Here is a 5,679-nt window from a genome sequence, read left to right as displayed (position 1 = left end):
AAAGTATATATATTTATAAAAATCGTATAGCCATCACGTGTCCTAAACAGAGATTTGATCGAATATTGAAATGATGATGAAGCTATTAACGTAAGGTATTTTAGCCATCGCGAATAAGTTATTACCTTATTACCTCACTATTGCTTGATTACTTGGATGAAGGGATGAATTTCCCAATAACGGTGCAGTACATTGTACAAGAAATATACGGACGCTATGCTATTTCGGAAATGAATGGTGAAATTTGGTCTAGGTAGATGTATGCTAATGTCTACAGTAATACATCATTCTACATCAATTTTACATCAATTTTACAGCCTATACGTTGAAAAGTTTTTTTTCCATGAAGAAACGTGCTTAGAATCGAGTTTACGGCAGTTATAAAAACCATGATTTTGGGGAATTTATTCAGTGACTCTAGGTTTGCCGCACTCTAGATATCAGTTATAACGGTATGGATGTTGGTGGTTATGTCGAGTTATGAATCATTTATTTGCGAGGCGTAGACAGGACGATAGAAGCAATATGTGAAGCGTAAACAGAACACCAGAACTAATATATACTCGTAACGTCGTTCGGCATGTATGCTGAAGATACCGATATTTCACTAACATCAACGTTTTAAGACAGTTTAAACAGGATAAGAAAATGTGTTTTAATAGCAAGGTGAAGATACCTGTGTAAGTGAAATCAGGAAATCATGTTTATCTTAAGAATGTTATTTCTTTTCTTCATACTGAGTTGACAGTATGCTCTCGTTGGCAAAAGCTTGATTATAACTTCATAAGGTGTATGCAAATAAATCTTTAGCCGATTCATTTTCCTTATAATACAATGACAGTTCGTACAGATAAATATTAAGAGAAAGATAGGATTTAACACCAATCATTTATTTACAGAAAGTCAAAATATTTACAATTAATTTATCACAACATAATAGTGATAGGAAAAATTGCAGTTCTTATCATAAAGAAGAAAAATCATGTTTTGAAAGAATCTGTCGTTCCTCGAAAATGGTTTAGAAAGGCATGACATAAGGTCATGAAGCATGAACAGTGCAAAATAGCATTGCCAGAATGAGTGACAAGGCAAACCAAGGGTCAGTGAATAATTTACCCCAAATCAGGATTTTTATAACTGCCGTAAACCAGATTCTACGAACCTTTCTTCATGGAAAAAAAACAACTTTTCACAAAGATTATAATCGACGTATGGGCAGTAAAGTTGACCAATGTAAAAGCGTAAAACATTTATAAACAAAAGACAGCCGACACGACTATGACATCATGGTGCTGCTAAAGTCTTAACCGTTACAACGTGAAATGCTTCGTTTATTTTCGGTGGAACAAGGAGCAGAGCTATGAATAATAGAATAGCCTTTTAATATCGGGTTAACTTTTTTTCCCTTGAAAAGGATTTTAACCCAATATTCAAACGCTATTATTTATAGCGGTATTTATTTCAAGTTTCACCGTTAGAAAGCGAATAATTTTACGCCTCTGGAACTTTATACATTCTTATGACGTAATAACACAAACATGCACACGCACACACACGCACAAACACACATACACACATACATACATACATACATACATACATACGTTTTGTCTTTTAGAAAAGGCGAAAGATAGTATTTATGAGGTGTTTAGTAACAGATCTTCGTAAGCATCACAGCTTAAAAACCGAGAAAAAAGTAGTCAAAATTTCGTAACTTTCAGAATGCGATATCTCGGTAAGGAACGTAGCCAGGAAGCTGGTTTTGGTCTTAAAATGACCGTGAAGCCATCCTCTAATTTGTGAGTGAGTGTGTGTGTGTGTGTGTGTGTGTGTGTGTGTGTGTGTGTGTGTGTGTGTGTGTGTGTGTGCGTGCGTTCGTGGTGTGTGTGCGTGTCTGTGTTACCTTGTTAGCAGATCCTCTAACGTAATAATTACTGAACGAGAGATACTTCTATCGACTCATCAGGCTAAAGATACTTTAATTATATGAAGGTTACATTGTCGTTAATGAATCCCAAATTAACTGATGATTAAATAATTGATTACTCCTCGTTCAGTAATTATTACAACTGAAGGATCTGCTGGCTAGGAAACATATATGTAGCCTGAACTATACCTGTTCCACTCCTTCAATTTCACTTTTTATTCGCATCCAAAGCAACTCTAAATGCTAACTGTGAGCTATAAACATTGTTTTCAACTTTTCGAATTACAATATGGGAAAAGCCTACAACATTCGATGGCAATAAATTATTGTTCCTGGACGTTGTTTTCATGCCCATCACGGGCTGCTCGAATTACAAACTTGCTACACTTAGATTCCTGGATCTTACACTTATATAAATATTATCGTAAAAATCAACATTTATAAAAATTGTCTTCTCTGAATAGCATAATATTAATTCCGACAAGAAAACTAGACCAATCTTGACATTAGATGTATATCGTTAACAGTTTAGGAAAACCTCTATGTTTTGTTTTTTTTTCATTGCTAAAAAATTAGACTTACCCACGTGAGGTTAACAGTATCACAAAGTCCATTATCAAATTGAAAATATATAAATAATTTCATAAAGAAACTGATACAGTATAATGTAGCTTAGTTGATTACCAATAGTTTTAGTCGTGTTACAAATACTGTACCGTGGCAATCCATCGTTTACAACGACAAGGATTCCAGTTGATCCGTTGAAGGGAACAGTCTACTTATGAGATTAACGTGCAAATGGTTTGCACTCCACAGACGCCTATGCCATTAACGTAGTTCTCAGGGAAATTCAGCATAAGACAGAGTACGACAATGCTGCCCCTTTGAAATACAGGTACTACTCAATTTTACCAGCTGCGTGAACTAGGGCAACGTGAAATAAAGTGTTTTGCTGAAGGGCACAACGCGCAGCTAGGAATCGAACTCGCAACCTCAGTATCGTGAGCCAAATCCCCTAACCATTAAGCCACGTGACTCTACCTTACAAGTGTGAACCTTAATAATTATAGCCTAGTGTCTAGGTTCTAACGTCTTAGCCTTAAAAGCTAGGGACAAATGACAAGATCAGTTTCCTACAAAGAATTAGTATACTATTCATCTTAACATCTTAAAATGTCATAGATTATATATATATATATATATATATATATATATATATATATATATATAAGTTTCTGCTTATATATGGCACTTTCAGATTCTTAACATATAGTTAATAAGAGGTATTTTTATTTTACAGTTACGCGTACATTAATACTAACATTGTTTCTTAAATCATTGTCATAACATGCGTTATCGTTGTGTTAAGATGGGCTCTGCTTTTTTACATGCAAATGGTATTGTGTTTATTCGCTATCTTCAAAGAGACCACACCATCAATGGAGAGTATTATGGAAACTTGCTGAGGCAGTTACGGAAGGCTATCAAAACCAAACACTCCAGGAAGAACGACGAAAGGGCTCTTGTTTCTTGAGGACAATACTTCAACGCACAAGCAGTTGGTTTCAATCAATGGCAGGTGTGCGTTATTATGGCTTCAAACTGGCTGATTACTCATCCTATTCTTCTGATTTGGCCCAATCTAAATACTATCTGTACCCCAACATGAATAACCAATTGGCAGGGGTACAATATCGCTCTGACTAAGACGTCACATCTACTATTGATGACTTTCTATATATACATCAGAATTCTTGAAGGAACAAGAAAAATGTTATCACATATTTGTAAAGAGAGAAAGATGCACATACCCAATATTAATAACGATGGACCGACACATTTTCCGATATTTGGTAAGGATTGTAACAGGTATTCAGGAATATGAGAACATATTTACTACGTTCGAACATGTGACAAGGCCGGTGTAACCAAAGAATACATCACTCGGATAAAGACAGTCCTTTCCTCAGAAATCTCTGCATGTAAGAAATCGATCGCCCGCAACGTTTGTCTTCCTACTGTTTATACAAACATTTGGACTGTTCAACTGAATACGAGGTGAGATCCGTGCTTTTAATTTGAAAAAAAAAAACATTCTGTTAACTCATATCAGGAAATCAGTCTGAAATCGTATCATATCCTTCCTACATTTACAAATGTGGTAACTACTAAATGGCGTGTGTGAGGCTGATAATAAACAGGAGCTGGAAAGAAAACTAAAAAAGTATTCCACGACTTACGACCTAGGTTATACATCAAGAGAAATCACACAACTATACTGCAATGCGCCATCATAAGAGAGGCTGCTACATACCAGCAAAGAACATGTATAACAGGAAATCATTACACAAAGAACAGGATGCAGATAAATCATTGATATTCATTAACTAAATCAGGTTTTGGGAACCGAAATGGGATATCATGCACAACTGCCAGAAAATATCCTTATGTCAATATCAGTCTATAAGACATGGTGCAATGACTAGATCACTTTATAAAGAAAAAAAGCTAGAGAAGCTATTCTGAATCTTTGCAGAGGCATTCCACCAGCAATAATTCTCTCTGAAATTGAGTCGATAACAAAAATAGTTATTTAGTTTTCATCTCTAATAACTAATCAGTCTTCCGTAATTGACTCCGTTAGAAAGTAAAACTAGCTTTAAATCTAGGAAAACAAGTAGCCCGTGTCCAATGGCCTACGTCTCCGGCACTTAACTCCACGTGAAAATATTTTTTACAAACTATTATTACAAAAAGGTTGAAATAAATATTGGATTGTAACTAGGGGTAAATATTGACGCATCTGTGTTTAAGAAGTTCAAATGGCCTTGTCCGATGCCGCTGCATCTAATCGAAATTTCTCCTATCGTATTCTCAGGTTGAATAACGCCTTTGGCATCAAGTTTTGATTTGCCTGGACTTCTGTAAAACATTGTTGGATGATCCATTTTCTTTCCTGGGTGGTAAACTGGATGGACATCATCACCAGCCTCTGGTGTCTTTAGCTGAGTTATTGCAAGCAATCGGGTTTTCTTCTGTGTCCCTAGGAGTTATCTTTTTTTCCCATCATCTATTGTTATAAACCCATCTTCCCACACTGATATTACTATGCATATAATGACTAGTGTCGAACATCAGTACCAGAAGTTATTAACGACTGAAATGCAGAACAACTGCGTCCTGTTACTTGCACAACTGCATTTCACAAATCAAAATATATCGATTTTTCAGTATCAGTTTCAATCTAATTAGGTACAATTGCTTGGTATAGCATCGATTACTATTTTTATTTGTTACTTACTGACTAATTTAGTAGTGTCTGAGTCTTGCATTTTTGTTCATAACAGTAAACTTTCAAGAAAGAATTCTGGTATCGCAGAGATTCTAAACTTAATTAATGCTACGCATATATCGCAACATGTAGGGGCATGTAATTAATGTAACAAGTCTAAGTACTTCCATTTCTTTTAAATTGCCTGGTAGTGTCTAACGACTGACGAACAAACTTTTTCCGGGAAAAACCTCTGAAAATTCCAATTTATCTCCACCTTTTATTCATTATTTTTTAGTAGGAAATTAGTCAGCTGCAGAAATATTAATATCATTTGACCAAAACTTATTACGTTAATGAAGCCTATAGAATAGTACAAAGTAGCATCTATACTGTCTAAAACACACACATACACACACACACACACACACACACACAAACACACACAATCATACACACACATATACATACATATGTACGT

At 35.3% G+C, this 5,679-nt stretch overlaps 1 long non-coding RNA gene across 1 annotated transcript; it reads left to right on the top strand.

Moving 5' to 3' along the window:
• The first annotated feature begins 1,391 nt into the window (after positions 1-1,391).
• LOC149136512 (uncharacterized) lies at positions 1,392-4,708 on the top strand. The gene is made up of 2 exons (XR_016240908.1): positions 1,392-1,735; positions 3,353-4,708. It is a non-coding gene; the product is annotated as an uncharacterized LOC149136512 (long non-coding RNA).
• The last annotated feature ends 971 nt before the right edge of the window (positions 4,709-5,679 follow it).

This window comes from Octopus bimaculoides, chromosome 3 (assembly GCF_046866305.1).
Source record: "Octopus bimaculoides isolate indiv1 chromosome 3, ASM4686630v1, whole genome shotgun sequence".
Taxonomy (NCBI): domain Eukaryota; kingdom Metazoa; phylum Mollusca; class Cephalopoda; order Octopoda; family Octopodidae; genus Octopus; species Octopus bimaculoides.
This window is presented reverse-complemented; position numbering and strand designations above follow the sequence as displayed.